General features: G+C 39.2%; 1 long non-coding RNA gene across 1 annotated transcript; it reads right to left on the bottom strand.

Annotated features, from left to right (window-relative positions):
- Positions 1-15,217: 15,217 nt before the first annotated feature.
- LOC145168859 (uncharacterized) lies at positions 15,218-16,974 on the bottom strand. The gene is made up of 4 exons (XR_013742134.1): positions 16,882-16,974; positions 16,704-16,777; positions 15,884-16,001; positions 15,218-15,600 (listed from the first exon to the last, which is right to left on the bottom strand). It is a non-coding gene; the product is annotated as an uncharacterized LOC145168859 (long non-coding RNA).
- Positions 16,975-17,936: the final 962 nt, after the last annotated feature.

Genomic DNA, 17,936 nt, shown 5'->3' on the forward strand with positions numbered 1-17,936 from the left:
AACACGCACTCGACCTAACACACAACTGAACTTGAGTCCTAACTGGAGCTCTACCCTGGTTCCCGAAACCTGCTGTCTGAGAGTCTCGAAGGTTGTCTGCTGCTCAGGCCCCCAACGAAGGCCACCGACTTCTTGGTCAGTCGGGTCAACGAAACTGCAAACTCGGAGAAGTCCCGTATAAATCTCCGGTAATAACCCGCTAGACCCAGGAAACTTCGAATCTCAGTTGGAGACCTCGGAATCTCCCACTGCATCACGACCTCTATCTTGGCCGGATCGAACAGAATACCCTTCTGGTTGACAAGGTTCCCGAGAGATTGCACCATGCGCAACCAGAACTCACATTTGGAGAACTTTACAAAAAGTCTCTCCCCCACTTAGATTCGACTAAGTCTTCACGGTATGCGAGAATTAAAGGATTCCCAATCCTTCTTACTTCCTAATAGTCCACTGTCAACAATCTGAGCTTACCAATGCTAACAATCAATTACCAGTCAAACCTCAAGATCGCTCATTCTCTGAAATCCTGAAGAGTACCCTTTAGATCTGGTCCAGTCTGACACCTCAATCCATCTCCCATGCTCTCAACTGAAGGCCTCAACCTTCACTCTGGTTGACGAATCCTCGTTCCCACTCCCAATCTGGCAGAAGCACTGAACTCTAACCGAACACAACCCATGTGAAAATACATTTCTCTTGAACATCCAATGACCAACCACTTATGCACCTGACACCCGCAACTGACACTACCCTCTTCATGTTACTAGTCCTGTCCTAGCAACGGTAGTGCCTTGAACTCCAAAGTTCATCCATAGACAGTTGACGACCATACCCGAACAATGATAGAACCACTAAAATATGACTTCCCTGGGGAACTATCGCTCTAACCCTGACTTGATATCCTCTAAACACTACTCCTGCATAGATCCTGCAAAGATCCGGAATGACAACGGTACACGCGGACCCACTTCGCATAATACATCCCTTTGTAGGTTCATCAAGGACCTTTCGGCATGCAGAATGGCATATAGCAATCCTTGATAACCCAACAAATAGCAGAAAGTCGACCCAAGATCTAGCTTATCCGAACTCACATACAATTCCAAGGGGATATGTATTCCCAACATCCATCTAGGGGTAGTAGAAGACGACATACCCGCAACACCTGGAGGAATCCTGATCACCTTTCGCTGACATGACCAACCCCGCTACCCCGTAGGAGCCTAAACCCTTGGAGCGACAAACTCCATTATGCACTTTCCCGTACGTGTTGCACTGACTCCGGCCCTGCTGGCCTTTCACCCGATGATCAGCATTCATGGGTCTCTTCTCGGAACCCTCTAATATATACACCTAGCACGACCCTATCTTCCCAGGGTGCTCCAAATCGATCTCGCATATGCAACTCTTGGAAATCATATTCTTCAGGGTCTGACACCCTGTCACGCTCACCAGCTCACTTGCCAATGGCTAAGCTGCACAACTGGAACATCCTCTGTCCCCAAACTGGGTCACAAACTCCTCCCCAAATCTTCTCAGATTCTCCAAGACTCTCACTGATTCTAGTATGGATCCTGTGCTTTCAGTAGTACGGGCCCAATACTACATTCCACACCTATCCATACTTTCCTCAACAATCCTCCCGAATCCTCCAAGTCACTTTCTCAAACTAATACGTCCAAGTCTCACAGAACCTCACTACTAGCCCACTGAAACATATCCTAGGCTTTCCTAGGTTCCCGAACCCACCCGGTCCTCAGCTGCTGAAAGATTCCCAGTAATGTCAACTAGCTACCTCATGAATATAGCCACATGCAACAGAGATTAGATAATCCTTAGAGTAAAAGACCCATCCCTAGAACGGTTGGACTAAAACAAGAGTTGCGCAATAGGGTCAGGTCCATCACTCTGAGATTATCCGGCTTGTGTCCCATGTAACTTAGCATATTCACTTAGTAGCTAACTCACATCACTAAGAGTCCCACAAAGCACAAAGCAAACAACATTCAGACAATGGAAAATCTAACCATCATACTCCAATCAAACCATTCTATCCTCTAATCAGGAAACTGTACATGAAATTCAAAGGCTCATACAATCAGGCATAACCTAAACAGGCTATCCTATCACTGACTGATCAGCACCAGCATGCAAGTCTACAAGCACATACAATAGGCATATAAGGCATCCTCCTAGATCCTCAAACCTAATCTAGCATGTAGTTCTCATAATCATATCATATCATAACATGTATAGGTATCTTGGGGAAAACTTACTTGAGCTCGGCTGATTGCACGCATCACACACCTTGTTCTTTTCAAAGTTCGTTTCTCTATTTTCAAAGTCTTTTCAAAATTCTTTTTAGAAAATGATTTTCCTTTTTGAAAATTTTCATACCAAGTCCTTAGTTTGAGTTCAGACACACCCGGGAGTGTGCCCGAATCCCTCAAACCAAGGCTCTAATACCAATTTGTAACATCCCAAAATTCAAGGCCAAAAATTTCGTTTTAATTAAGTTATTATAAAACCAACAGTATAAGAAAACATCCATAATAACATCTAATGTCAAAACCAAAGTGTCAATAGTCAAACATGTTATCATCAAATAATATCAGAGTGTAATCCCAAAGATCTCATGTGCGGAAAACATAGTGTGATGCGCTGCGATCGAGCTGGCTCCTTTCCTTTGAAAACGAAGTACCTGAAACCAAAACTGAAAACCGTAAGCACGAAGCTTAGTGAGTTCCCCCATCATACCACATACCATACAACACATATACTGCCAAACATATCCGAGTGCTGGCCTACCCCTTCGGTATCTTTCAACCGGTATCCGGGGACTGTTCCCCTATCACTACCACATAATAACATAGCATAACATACATAAATATATTTTCAGGCATATCTGGGTGCCCGAACTACCCCTTCGGTATCTTTCAACCGGTAACTGAGAGCTGACCTCCCCTTCGATATCTTTCAACCGGTTACCGGGAGCTAACCTGCCCTTCGGTATCTTTCAACCGGTAACCAGGACCTAACCACCCCTTCGGTATATATTTCAACCGGTAACCGGGGACTATTTCACCCCTACCACTACCACATAATAACATAACATAACGTACTGCTAGGCATGCATGGGTCCTGACGACCCCTTCGGTATCTTTCAACCAGTATTCGGGGACTATTTCACCCCTACTACTACTAACTTGTATCACAGAGCATTCTAGCACATAAACATAACAGATAATGGCATACCAGATAATTATCACAAAGACAATCATCTGACAAACAACTCCTACTAGTGGGCCGACATTGTGGCCTTAGACCCACTTCTACTGGAAGGTAACTCACCTCACACTGTTGAAGTCCCGTAGACACAATCCTCGTTGCTGGATGACAGATTCCTGAACTGTCAATATCAAAACATCACCCAATTAATAATTGGGCCCCACCACATAACCACAAGTTCTTGGAGTAACAGGCTACATTACCCCATCTTGGCTTGATTCAAGCCTAAGGCCCAATCCAAAGGCCCAAAAGTCAAACTAGGAATCAAAGCCCAACATATAGCCTAATTTTCCAAATTGGGCCCAAACCTTTACAAGGTCTTACCATAAGGCCCAACCATTTAGTCCAGTCCAACATTCAACATTCTAATGGCCCAATGTATCATAATCATACAGGTCCAAACTATGGCCCATCTATGGCCCAATTTTCCAAATTGGGCCCAAACCCCTTACATGGGCCTTACCCTAGGCCCATTAAATTATTCTAGCCCAATTGCTTGTTCTTGGATGGCCCATTATTATCCCAATCATCAAAGCCCAATAGAAAGGCCCAACTTAAGGCCCAAGTGAAATTAGGATTTCACATAAAATGATGATTAGGGTTAAGTGTCCCTACTTAACCCATTAAGGACTTATTCCATTAAGTCCCACATGGCCTTAGGTTAATTTGCAATGATTATTAATTAATAATTTAAGTTCATTAAATAATTCCGATGTGGTCCCGATAAATCCCAAATTAGGGTTTCATGGCATTAGGGTTTTCCAAACCCTAATTAGGGTTTCCAACCCATCTTAGCCCAATAGGCCCAATAGCTAGGTCCTTTGATCAATTAGGGTTCATTAGGCTCATTAGGGTTTCACTAGGCCCATTAGGGCTTCATTGGGCCCATTAGGGTTTCAAGCATTCCAACTGAATCAAACACGACAAGGCAAATCACACCGCCACCCGACACGGCGGCAGGAGGCGGCAGCCACCACCTCACGGTGGTGGATAGGGTTTCTTTCTATTATTCCATCTTTTTGTTACAATGCACAATGCCAATCTCGAAAATAAACACACACACTAATGCTAAGTACACACACAACCACTAACACACACACACTCACGGTGGTGCATGGTGGCAGCCACTGATGGGTTTGAGCCAAAACAACATCCTATGTGCTCATGCAAACCCTAAAGCTTGGATCTAGGTTTCTCTATTGTACATGCAATTCATCCAAGACTTAAGAACCCTAGATCTAGCATACATATTTCGAAATCATCATATGGAAACAGATCTAGATGATTACCTCTTCAACAATGGCTTGAATCTTCTTGTCTTAGAGCTTAGAGTCACAAATGTCACTCCTCTAATGGCTTACAAACACCACACAAGCAAGAGGATGATATTGGCGAGAGGGGAGAGGCACAATTTCGGCTATGGAACTCTCTAGGGTTTCAAGTGGCCGAAATATGATGCCCTAGGGGTTCTATATATACTTGTGCTGCTAGGGTTACAGTCAAAACCCTAATGGACAGCTTAGGCCTTAAGCAATCCAAGGAAGCTTCTGGAATAGGGACCTTATGGCCGAAATTAGGATGGACACATCCCTAATTTCGTCCATGCCTAGTCCATAAGGCTTCTCAGCCCAATATCCAACTATCACGCATTTGACAGTTTAAGTCCCCGTTATTTAATTAATATCTTTTAGCCACATAATTAATTCTTGTCTAATATTAATTAAACTATATGATTTCTCCTTTAGTATATTATTCATATAATATATTAATAAACCATAATAACCTCTCTCTTCATAAATCACCATGTCAAGTTGCTCTGGTGAAGGCAACCCAAAATGACCATGCACAACCGGGTTAAATACTTACCAAATATAGTTACGGGCTTAGAAACTAATCCAACAGTCTCCCACTTGGATAATTCTAGTAACTATAGTGTAGGTACAATCTGATTAGCAATCATAGCTCTCAAAGACGTTGTCGAACTCTGATCTTATCAGTAACCTGTCCTTTAGATAAGGGACCGTATAGTCCTCCGTTCTAGATATCGTGTGGACAATTACATGGAACATAGTCATACTTATTGTCCAACAGTTTTTTTCTCGATTTCTGATTCGTCTGACATAGAACTTAATTGAACACATCAATTCAGTCCTGACCGAGCCCGACACATAAGTCAAACCAAATCATCGAGGGGACCAGATTTCGCTTTTACCCTCTTAGGATAAAAGGAACATATAAACTTTGACTTATATGCATTTAGCACCCACTCATCAATTTATGCACAACAATACGTTTTATAGCATCAAGTTACTGATGTGTTTACGCATTATCAACGCACAACCAACTTGCAAATAATAAACCATATATCTACGTTTTAAGACCATATAATATTATCATCTTGCGATCACTCGAGACAAATTCCATGAAGTGATTCCAGCAAGCGCGGGTCTAATCCAATGCTCAAATCCAGTTCATAAGCACTCATGAACGTCGCAGCAAACCTTTGCTATGTCTAATACACTTTAGACAATCTACAAACCAATTCATGACAATATTCTTTCATACCTACTCCCAAAGTATGAGTGACTGTGGAACTTTCGAATAATCTTATTATTCAGGAAGTCAAAACATGCAAACGAAACAATAGGTAAATAATCAACATAAGATAGTAACATTACTTATAAATAATACTCTTTTATTTAATCATCAAATGTCAATTACATTTATCTATTACACGTTTCGAGGCTATCTAATCTAAACTAATATCGTCCTTCAGTCCGATGCTCCTAGCGTGCTGCAAGTGCTTAACCCTACTCAGTCCCTTCGTAAGGGGATCTGCTGGGTTATCTTCTGACGATACCCTCTTCACTACGAGGAGTCCTTCTTCTACCCGATATCTAATGAAATGGTATTTCCTGTCGATATGCCGAGATCTGCCATGATCCCTCGGTTCCTTGGTCAAGGCAACCGCTCCTTCATTATCACAGAAAATTTCCATGGGCTCCTTTATGGCTGGCACAACTCCAAGGTCTCCAATCAAGTTCTTTAACCATATCGACTCCTTTGACGCTTCGCTCGCCGCAATGTACTCTGATTCGCACGTTGAATCAGCTACGGTCTCCTTCTTGGAACTTTTCCAAGTCACTGCTCCTCCATTCAGGGTAAAGACCCAGCCCGACTGCGAACGGTAGTTGTCCCTTTCGGCCTGAAAACTGGCGTCACTATACCCTCGCACCCTTAAGTCATCACTCCCACCGAGGACTAGAAACCATTCCTTGGTCCTCCGAAGGTACTTAAGAATATTCTTGACTGCGATCCAATGTGCTTTGCCAGGATTCCCTTGATATCTGCTGACCATGCTCAAAGCGAAGGCCACATCAGGACGAGTACAAGTCATAGCATACATGATAGAGCCAACTGCGGAAGCGTAAGGTACTCGGCTCATCTCTGTTATCTCGACTTTGGTACTCGGGTTTTGAGTCTTACTCAATTTGGAATTACTTTGGATTGGTAACTCCCCTTTCTTCGAATTCTCCATACTAAAACGTTTTAGCACCTTGTCCAAGTAAGTGTTCTGACTAAGTCCTATTAGTCTCTTATTTCTGTATCTCACTATCCTTATTCCCAAAATATAGGCAGCCTCTCCGAGATCCTTCATAGCGAAGCACTTCCCAAGCCAGGACTTGACTTCCTGCAGGGTTGGGATGTCGTTTCCTATGAGTAGTATGTCATCGACATACAATACGAGGAAGATCACTATACTCCCACTGGCTTTGACATATACACATGATTCATCCTCGCTTCGCAGAAAACCAAACTCTTTGACTTTCTCATCGAAAAAAAGATTCCATCTGCGAGATGCTTGCTTCAATCCATAAATGGATTTTTCAAGCTTGCACACTCAATTGGGGTGCTTCGCATCGACAAAACCCTCTGGCTTATTCATGCAAACATCCTCAGCCAACTTCCCATTAAGGAAAGCGGTTTTGACGTCTATCTGCCATATTTCATTGTCATAAAATGCAGCAATGGCTAGCATCACCCTAATAGACTTTATTTTCGCAACTGGTGAGAAGGTCTCATCATAGTCAACTCCGGGAGTTTGAGTGAAACCCTTCGCAACCAATCGCGCCTTATAGGTGTGTACATTCCCATCCATGTCAGTCTTCTTCTTGAAGATCCATTTGCACCCGACCGTCTTACGACCTGGCACATTGTCAACCAAATTCCAAACTTGGTTGTCATACATGGACTGAATCTCGTTGTCCATAGCCTCTTTCCATTTCGCAAACTCCAGGCCTGCCATGGCTTCCTTGTAGCTGTTAGGTTTGTCCAAATTCACTAGTGTACTATCACTAATGAACGTATCGCCTTCTATAGTAATATGAAAACCATAAAGTTGGGGTTGAACCCTAACTCTTTTGGAACGTCTAAGAGGTAAGGACTCGTCAATCGGTTCAACCGGAGTTTCCTCCTCGGGTTGAGCGCCAGTGTTAGAGGTTCCTTCATCGTTTGACTCTTGAATCTCTTCAAGATCGATTTGTCTCCCACTGTTCCCTTGGCTTATGAGTTCTCGTTCTCGGAAAACCCCTTTCCTCGCAACGAAGACAACATTGTCACTCAGTCTATAGAAGAGGTATCCAAAGGACTTCTGTGGGTAGTCGATGAAAATACACCGCTCACTACGAGGTTCGAGATTGTCGTGAGTCTCTCGTCTTACGAAAGCCTCCCAACCCCAAACCTTGATATGTGCCAACGAGGTGTTTTGGCAACCTTCTTGGTAAGGACTAAGTTAAGGATATGGGCGGCAGTCTCTAAGGCATACCCCCAGAATGAGATAGGTAGCGAAGCACGACTCATCATGGAACGAACCATGTCCAGCAGGGTTCGATTACGCCTCTCAGCCACACCATTCAACTGCGGTGTCCTGGGAGGTGTCAATTGCGAAACGATTCTTCATTCCTTGAGGTAGTCGTGGAATTCAAGACTTAGGTACTCTCCACCTCAATCGGATCGAAGCATATTGATTTTCCTGGCCAACTGATTCTCCACTTCTTGCTTGAATTCTTTTAACTTTTCAAAGGTTTCTGAATTATGCCTGGTTAAGTAGATATAGCCATATCTGCTATAATCAACGGTAAAAGTCACGTAGAAGCGGCACGCATCCCTTGTGGTGGATCTAAAGGGCCCACATACATCGGTATGTATGAGATCCAATAAACCCTCACCCCTCGCACAAGTGCCAGTGAAGGGTGACGTGGTCATCTTTCCAAGTAAACAAGATTCGCACGCGTCATCGTCCATAAGATCGAATGCTCTAACACTCCATCCTTTTGGAGTTGAGCTATGAGTTTCTTGTTGACATGTCCAAGACGACAATGCCACAAGCATGCATTATCCAAATCATTGGAAGAATCAATACACAACACATCATTTCCTAAATTGTCTACAACCATCACAGTTTCATATATTCCATTACAAGGCAATGCTTCAAAATAGAAAACACCATTAAGATAAGCATTAATAGAACCCTTTTCATTATCAAATGAATATCTAAAACCTTGTCTATACAAACCATGAAAATAAATGATGTTTCTTGCCATATCTGTCGAACAGCAACAATTATTTAAATCTAATCCTAATCCATTACTAAGCACTAAAGAATAAACTCCAATCTTGGTGACAGGCGACGATCTTCTGCTCCCCATGATCAAGTTTATCTTCCCATGCTCCACATCCTTATTTCTTCTTAGGCCCTGCAAATCAGAACAAATGTGAAAATCACATCATGTATCAAGTACCCAAGAAATAGCATGTGATGAATCATCAGATTTAATAGTGTAAATACCTGCGTAGGACGGCTTGATCTTTCCATCCTTGATATCTTGCAGATATTTCGGGCAGCTTCGTTTCCAATGCCCTATTTCGTGGCAGTGGTGGCACTCTGCCTCCTTGGGTTGGAGTTGGGTTTAGCAGAACCAGCCTTGGCTCCACTAGAAGAGGTGCCATCATGGGACTTTCCCTTATGGTGGCCCTTTGAGGGAGCCTTTCTCTTGTTACCCTTTCCTTTCCCAATTGCCAAGACTAGGGCAGCAGCAGGAGTTGGAGTTGATGCAACAGATTTATCTTTGAGGTTGCTCTCAGCGGTCCTTAGTAAGCCCTGAAGCTTGCTCAAAGAGACCTCCTCCTTGTTCATGTGGTAGGTCATGCGGAACTGGTTGTAGCAGGAGGCAAGGAGTGAAGGATGATGTCAATTGCCAGCTCTTCATCAAAGTTAACATTTAACTTTAGCAGGCGATCAACATATCTCTGCATCTTTTGCAGATGAGCAGTAAGGGACTCTCCATTACCCATTTTGGCAGTGATCATCGAAGTGATGATCTCGTACCTTTCTTGCCTAGCACTTTGGTGGTACCGGTCCAGCAGATCTTGATGCATCTCATAGGGGTACATGTCCTCATAGGACTTCTGGAGTTCTGCAGTCATAGTCGCCAGCATGATGCAATGGACTTTCTTGGCATCACGCTCATGGGCCTCAAAGGCAGCGATTTCTTTAGCAGAGGCAGTGTTGATGTTGATTTCCTTCAGCTTCTCATCGAGGACATACTATTTGTCCTCGTAACGAGTGACCATTCGGATGTTGCGGATCCAATCATTGAAATTGGACCCGTCAAAGATCACTCTCCCACACAAGTTCATGAGTGAGAACGAGCCAGAGGAATTTGAGCAGGAAACGTTGTTTATGTTTGACATCTGAAATAGAAAAGAGACAAAGTTTGATTAGATAAGAATCCCCAATTAAACACCCAAATGAGAAATTAGGGCTAGGATCCAACAACATTATTTACAAATTAGAAGAGGGATGTCGTAATCTAACAAGCAAATAATTTGAAGGTAAGTGAATGACGATTCACTAATTTCCACCATGAAAAACAAATTAAAAATAAGTTTTAAATGTATTGAAAACTCCTATATCTTTTGAGATTCATTGAACTTTTCAATGACATGTTTAAATCTCGATATGCCCCTCAAGTTTGTGACTGGGATGCCGAGGATCACAAAGCGGGTGTGAATAACCATGCAAATATACATGGTGCCCCCAATGTTACAGTCACCTATTCGACGTGTCGGTTAACCACACACGCTCCATCGACCTATGACAAACATCGAGTCACCCTTTGCCACCTTTTCTTAGAGCCCAATTAGTGTGCCGGTTAACCACACACGCTCCACTAACATCTTAGCAAGGGTACAAAGTGTAATTTCATGGAATTGCATCAATTCACTTTTGCGTAAAGTAACTAAGATTGAGAATTTCAAAAAAAAAATATTTAGTTTCTATATAAATTCATTATACTTTTAATGAGGAAAGGTTTGCCTTATCCTACCCGTTCGGCTAACGACCCTCCACCAATCAAGGAAGCGGTGGGTGAGAGTGGACACTCATTAAACGACCATTTTATAGGTCATAACCTTATACCCCCTTATAGATCGGCTTCGTGAATGAGGCCTACTAAAGGTAAGACTAGCATTTAAGTTACACACACACACACACACATATATATATATATATATATATATATATATATATATATATATATATATATATATATATATATATCTTATAATAAATAAAGTATAGGGTTGAATTTTAAACTTGTAAAATTCTAGGGTTTGAAATTTAAATAATTCAAATTAAACTTTTAATAAAATTTAAATTTCAAAACTTGAGGGCAAGTTTTGAACTTTTCAAAACACATAGGATCAAATAGCAAATAATTTAAATTAAACATTTAATTTAATTATTGTCTAAATTTGATCTATTCTATTTTAATCACAAGATAATTAATCAAATAATTCAAATAATAAAATTTTATCACATAATGAATTTATTATTCAATTAATTTATAATTATCTTTTGTTTTGGTAAGGATAATCATATAATAACAATAAAAATCGGATTTTATAAGTTAAAAACAGTTATGGTAATTATCCTTCAGCAAAACAGCAAGAAATCCCGAGATATCCTCTGTCTGACAGCTAAACTCGTCGAGTTCCCAATGTGGACTCGTTGAGTTCATCCAACTCGTCGAGTTCCTCATTGGGACTCAACGAGTTCTTCAGTCAGAGGGCCAAAAAAACGAATTTTCAAGGCATGAATGAAATACTAGGCATCAAATACAATAGAAACCAATCAAGGCTCTGATACCACTGATGGGTTTGATCCAAAACAACATCCTATGTGCTCATGCAAACCCTAAAGCTTGGATCTAGGTTTCTCTATTGTACATGCAATTCATCCAAGACTTAAGAACCCTAGATCTAGCATACATATTTCGAAATCATCATATGGAAACAGATCTAGATGATTACCTCTTCAACAATGGCTTGAATCTTCTTGTCTTAGAGCTTAGAGTCACAAATGTCACTCATCTAATGGATTACAAACACCACACAAGCAAGAGGATGCTATTGGAGAGAGGGGAGAGGCACAATTTCGGCTATGGAACTCTCTAGGGTTTCAAGTGGCCGAAATATGATGCCCTAGGAGTTCTATATATACTTGTGCTGCTAGGGTTTCAGTCAAAACCCTAATGGACAGCTTAGGCCTTAAGCAATCCAAGGAAGCTTCTGGAATAGGGCCCTTATGGCCGAAATTAGGATGGACACGTCCCTAATTTCGTCCATGCCTAGTCCATACGGCTTCTCAGCCCAATATCCAACAATCACACATTTGACAGTTTAAGTCCCCGTTATTAATTAATATCTTTTAGCCACATAATTATTTCTTAGTTAATTCTTGTCTAATATTAATTAAACTATATGATTTCTCCTTTAATATATTATTCATATAATATATTAATAAACCATAATAACATCTCTCTTCATAAATCACCCTGTCAGGTTGCTCTGGTGAAGGCAACCCAGAAGGACCATGCACAACCAGGTCAAATACTTACCAAATATAGTTACGGGCTTAGACACTAATCCAACAGCCACCACCTCACGGTGGTGGTGGTGGCTATCCTTGATCTTCCAGCTACACAAACCCAAGCTTACATCAAACAATCAACACACACGCACTCTCTCGGAACAGCAACACAGCCACCCACCTGGTGGCGTTTTGGCGGCGACAACACCATGGGAAGGCGACAGTAGCGGCGGCCACCATGGTTGGCGGCCATGGTGGTTGTCTTCCTTGATTTCCTGCAGCAACACTCGTATACAACAACCCATGATCAATCAGCAACCTATATCCATACTCGACGCAAGGCCACTGCTCCAATCCATCAACTAGGCAGCAGGTGGTGCTGGAACGAGTTGAGGTGGCGACCAAAAGCCGTTGCCAGCAACACCAGTGATCCTGACGTCGAACCAGTAGGGGAGAACGAAGAAATGAGGTGCGGTTGGCACACCGAGAGCTTCCTGATTGTTCCCAGCCCACGTGAAAACGACCTCCGCTTCTATCTTCGATTTCCGTCGGCTCCTTCGGTCACAGCATCATCGGCAGCACGGGCTGTTGGCAGTCGCTCCGGCGACTGGCTGCGGTGGCCTTCCGGCTTCACAGGTGAGGATACGGTGGCATAGGCGAAGGGAGGCATAAAGAGGGTGGCGGCTGCTTCAACGATTAGAGTTAGGGTTATGGTAATGTAACAGGAAGAAGAAGTCATCGGGTTTAAATCCCGCTCCAATCAAACCTTTGCCCATTTTTACAAGTTCGATCCCTCCCCCTTGGGATCTTTTCAAATCAGCTCCAATAATTACCATTCTGCCCCTCCTCTACAAATTGTTCTCAATAAAGTCTCAATAATTCACAAATTAGTCCCTTAGCCTCCAAAATCTCTTCAATGAAGTCCCAAAAGTTACCATATAGCCCCTTCCTTCATAAATATATACAAAACTAATCCGGAACTTACACTTTTAACCCCCGACTTCTAAAATTGCGACAGTTAGCTCTCCGAGACCAACCTTTGATATATAATTATTTATTTTAGGGCTACTATTCACTCATAAATTTTATCTATTTAATTATTTAATAAACGGGGTGTTACAATTAGGAAGGAAAGGCTAATAACAAAAGTTAAGTTTCGAGTTGAATGGTTGATGTTGTGACTGCTACTGCATTTGCATTTGGATCCAAAGCGTGAAGAAGAAAAGCGTAAGTCTAAGGACCGAGAGAAAGTGGTCGAAAACCAATTTTCATATGGGAAGAGGCTTAAAGTTTAATACGAAAGTTGATTTTCGCATATGAAGCTGGTTCGCATTGTGGTTCCATGGACGAAGGCTGAAAACGAAAATTGATTTTCGTATGCGGAGTCATTTAAGGACGAATCATATGGGAAGTTCAGCTTTCGATTAGAAGTATAAGATTCGTATGGGAAGCCATAGATTTCGAGTCGAAAGTTGGAAGATTTTCGAGTCGAAAGGTTGTTGTTTGATATCGTACTATGTTCATGGAATTGGGGAAGAAGCAACATATTTACATTTTTGGTCCCTGTTGTTTCAGAATTATGACACTTTTTACCCAGAACCCTAAATCTTTTCAAATTTAGAGATTTATTTTGGGATTTCAAAGAGTGTTATTTTTGCAAAAGAGACATGTGACAAGGGTGATGTCAGCAATTTGATCAAAGGGTGTAAAACCTATAAAGGAAACACAATCAAGAGCCCTGATTGTTTAAGATGATGTCATAAGGTTTATGTTTTAATATATATATTAGAGATTAGAGATCACTATAATAAGCTTCAATAGCACAAATAATAAATACTTGCATCAGTACTTCCATTCATTTGTCTCTTAAAGCACAGTAATGTATTTTATTATTTGAAAAATAAAAACTTGCATTAGTACTTTCTTGCATTGTATTATCTCATAGGCATATAAAATATACTTTTAAAGTAGAATCCCTAAAATAAGCTCTTACCTGCAGTAGATTGCATTTTTATGAGATTGTCCATATATAATGCATAAAGCTCAATTTTAAGACCATTGAGGGAGAGTTAAACTGAATTTTTTATATATAAAAAATTTGCTTTAAAACATAAACTATGAGCATAAAGTAAATGGTAGGTATTTTTATAGTTAAAAAATTAAAAATTACGGTTCCAAATATTTCAAATATACACTAACTTACATGAAAGCTCCAAATATTTACCACTGTTTGCTAGTGGGCAACTCTTTTTTGAAATAAATTTCATATATATAAAAACAGTTATTACTGAAACTTAAAAGAAAACAAAAGTGATGAAAATTACTCCAGTTCCACATAAACATAATTAAAAAAACATAAAAAACCGTACACTTTCACCTATTTTACACAAAGTTAAAATGTTTATTTTAACCATCATAACCTCACACCTTCCTTGACTTTAACTTCATCACATCACCTTCCTCTTCTTAATCACACCATCTTCATAACTATTAAAAAATCCAATTCCAAATCTAAAACAAACAAAAAACAACAAAAAAACAAATCCTTGGACGAAATACAAAAAATAGCTTTAAAAAAGAATATAATAAGAGGACCTGGAGTCACTTGCTATGTTTTCTACTAAATACAATCAATGAATCATGCTTCTTTTGCATTCAATGTCTATTTTCAAACAATGAAAGCACAAGGAGCCAATCGTCCTTTCAATGTTACTGCTCCACTCACTAATTTTGATCTAAGTAAGCACATTGTTCATCCGAAATTTCAAATCCTTGCATTTTGAATGATAAGATATGTTGTACAATTATGTATGCTTCAATGGATATCAGTTTGGCGCCCAATAATAATAAACTTTAACATCAATTTTTTGGATTTATTTAAAAATGATAGACTTTGAAATAAGAAATCCACGGCTAATAAAAAATGACAACTTACAACAAAATCCAAAAAGAGCAATATAATTAAAATATAGCCTAAATACTATTTTTTATGCATATATATAAACATGGTTTTAAGAAAGAGGGGTTGTTACCGATCTTGTAGGTAAGAATTATACTCTCGAATTATGGGTATTGCAATGAGCCACCAAAGGACCAATCTATAGACAATGATTGGATTTCTAGGAGGAACCCAAAGGCAATTTTTTTGGAGGTGAGAGGGTGTATCATGTTTATTACGGTGATGTAGAAGAAACCCATGCTCTAATTATCAAAATTGAGGTTTTATATGTATAAGTTGAACTTTGAGTAATATGGAGATGATAAAGAAGATTATATGGTTTTTGTGGTTCCTTACCACACCAATTGCAGATTAATATATCAAGATTAATGTTGTCCCACCAGCACTCGTTGAAATTTGGCAACATATGGCGAAAAGTAAGCTGAAAAATAAAAGCAAATATCAATTCATACAAGAGAAGCTCAAGTTTTGAAATAAAAATGAGTTATATTGCAATTTTTCATTCCATTCCATGATTTTTTTTTTTAAAGTAATATGCTTGTCCTCTTTCCAAAAAAAATGGAAAAAAAACAACTCATGGCTAAGGAATGGAAGGAATCACATTCCTTCAAGAATGAACTTCAACCATTTCATTCCCACGCACATTCCAACATACCAAACACTAACTCTAGAACGTAGAAATTTTAACTTGTTTGGTGTCTAACCTCCATTAATTCGAATCCAATTGATAACACCCACAAAAGGGGGCTGATTACGGATCATTATTGCTTTACCCCACCACCCAAAAATATGATCAGTAACAAATTCATCAAAAAGTTTCTCCTACAAAATCCAAAACAATTTAAAATCTGAAGTTGAAAAAGAGACTTGTTTGATACTCAAAACTCAAGCATATAATCGTTTTCAAAGGAAAAGAAGAAATGAAAAGAGTGTGAAAGAAGAAATCATACATAAAGGTTTATAATCAATGTAAATTATTTACTTTGATTAGATTGAAATGTAAATTATTTACTTTAATTAGATTGAAACAAAAGGTTTATCAATGAGATGCAGACAAAAATACACCAAATTTTCAACAGTTATAACTAATAGGGATCAAAACAGCAAAAAGAGTGAAGAAAAATCACACGTGTATAATTGGAGCTCTTGTTTTAATCAGTCTAGGAAAAAGCTACTTAAACCCACTAAAAGATTACAAATATTCCAAGCATCATTATTCTAAGGCATACTAAAACCCACGAAAACAATCAATATTTCAAGCATCGAGTTGGAGTTGTAACAGTTGAGGATTTGATGGTGTTTTCTTTAATAGTCCTTAAGGCAAGAATGTTGTTAACAGTGACCATTATAAGAACAATGATATTGTTCTACTTACAACAACCACTGTAGATATTAATGTTACTTTCGATTGACACACAAAAAAGAAATAGTTACAATATTAAGTCAAAGTTCTCAGGCTTTATGTATGAAACAATTAGTGTTAAAAATGTTTTTTTTATTTTTTAGTTTTCATTCAATACTTACATGCTGTACTTGAGAGAAAGACTTTTTTCCCATGTAATACCCCACCCTCTTCAAATGCATCCAGTTGTATGATTCTAAAACCGATTTAAAGCTTGTTTAGTTATATTTCTAACCATTTATTTCATTAATGCAATAAAACTTTGAGAAACACGAATAACATATTAACAATATAACTCACTTCGAGATTTGAGAAATTCCACTTGTATTCAGAAAGCAAATCAAGTTGGACCCACTGTCAAGAAAATGTAAAATCCAATGAGTAGCCAACACAATCCCAACGTAAAGAAGCTAATGAGATTTAACATAAATATACATCTGTTCCCAATAGAAAACCTAATTCCACAAGTCCTCCTGCAAAAATAATAAGTAATAACACATTGAAGCTAAAATTAGATACAAACATTACGTTTTGACATAGCAACCTCTTGTATTTCTTCCCACTACATCATATTTATTTTTTAAGGTCTAATGTTGTAACGGGAATAAATGAAATTCATATGATATAGTAAAAAAAATAATGAACTTAATTTCCTCAACTTACTTTCATTTCTTTCTAATATGCCGCATCCAGCTGCCATACACACACATACACGTATGTCACCTGTGATACGTACACACACTAACAAAATAGAGCGCACATGTTAAATACAAAAAGACAAAGACCAATCTAATGTGATATTGGCGATAGTATCCAAAATTCTAAAGTTGAATCTTATATCAACTCATAAAGTCATTTATTCATGATGCTATACTGAAAAAATATGAGATCATAACAGTGAAAACAAACCCTTCATTACTTGCAAGTTCGTCCATTAAATCGAAAAAAAACACCACTTTGTATTAAGAGTTACGTATCATAAATCTTTAGTTTTACTTTTTTCAGCCCAAACATATAACATGGTTGAAAAATATGGAGACATTTAGCTTTAGAGTTAAGGATATTTTTAACTCTTTCACATAAATTCAGTGATTTACTTTTTCAATTGTCGATATAAGAGTAGGAACCCTAAACTTTAATGATGTTGCTAAGATAAATAGCTACAAATCAACAACTACAATGACAAAATTATGTGTAACGCCCGTGTTTCTAGGCTAGGCATTAATATTGATGTGATAGTATAGGTTAACCTCTCTAACTCATTTTGAAGAAATGAAAATGAATTATGTGAATATTATATGAATTATGTGTTTTATGCTTAATTACTAGGATTTAATTAATTAAGAATAAAAATG

Source organism: Lactuca virosa, chromosome 4 (assembly GCF_052849685.1).
Source record: "Lactuca virosa cultivar CGN04683 chromosome 4, Lactuca_virosa_CGN04683_v6, whole genome shotgun sequence".
Classification (NCBI taxonomy): Eukaryota; Viridiplantae; Streptophyta; class Magnoliopsida; order Asterales; family Asteraceae; genus Lactuca; species Lactuca virosa.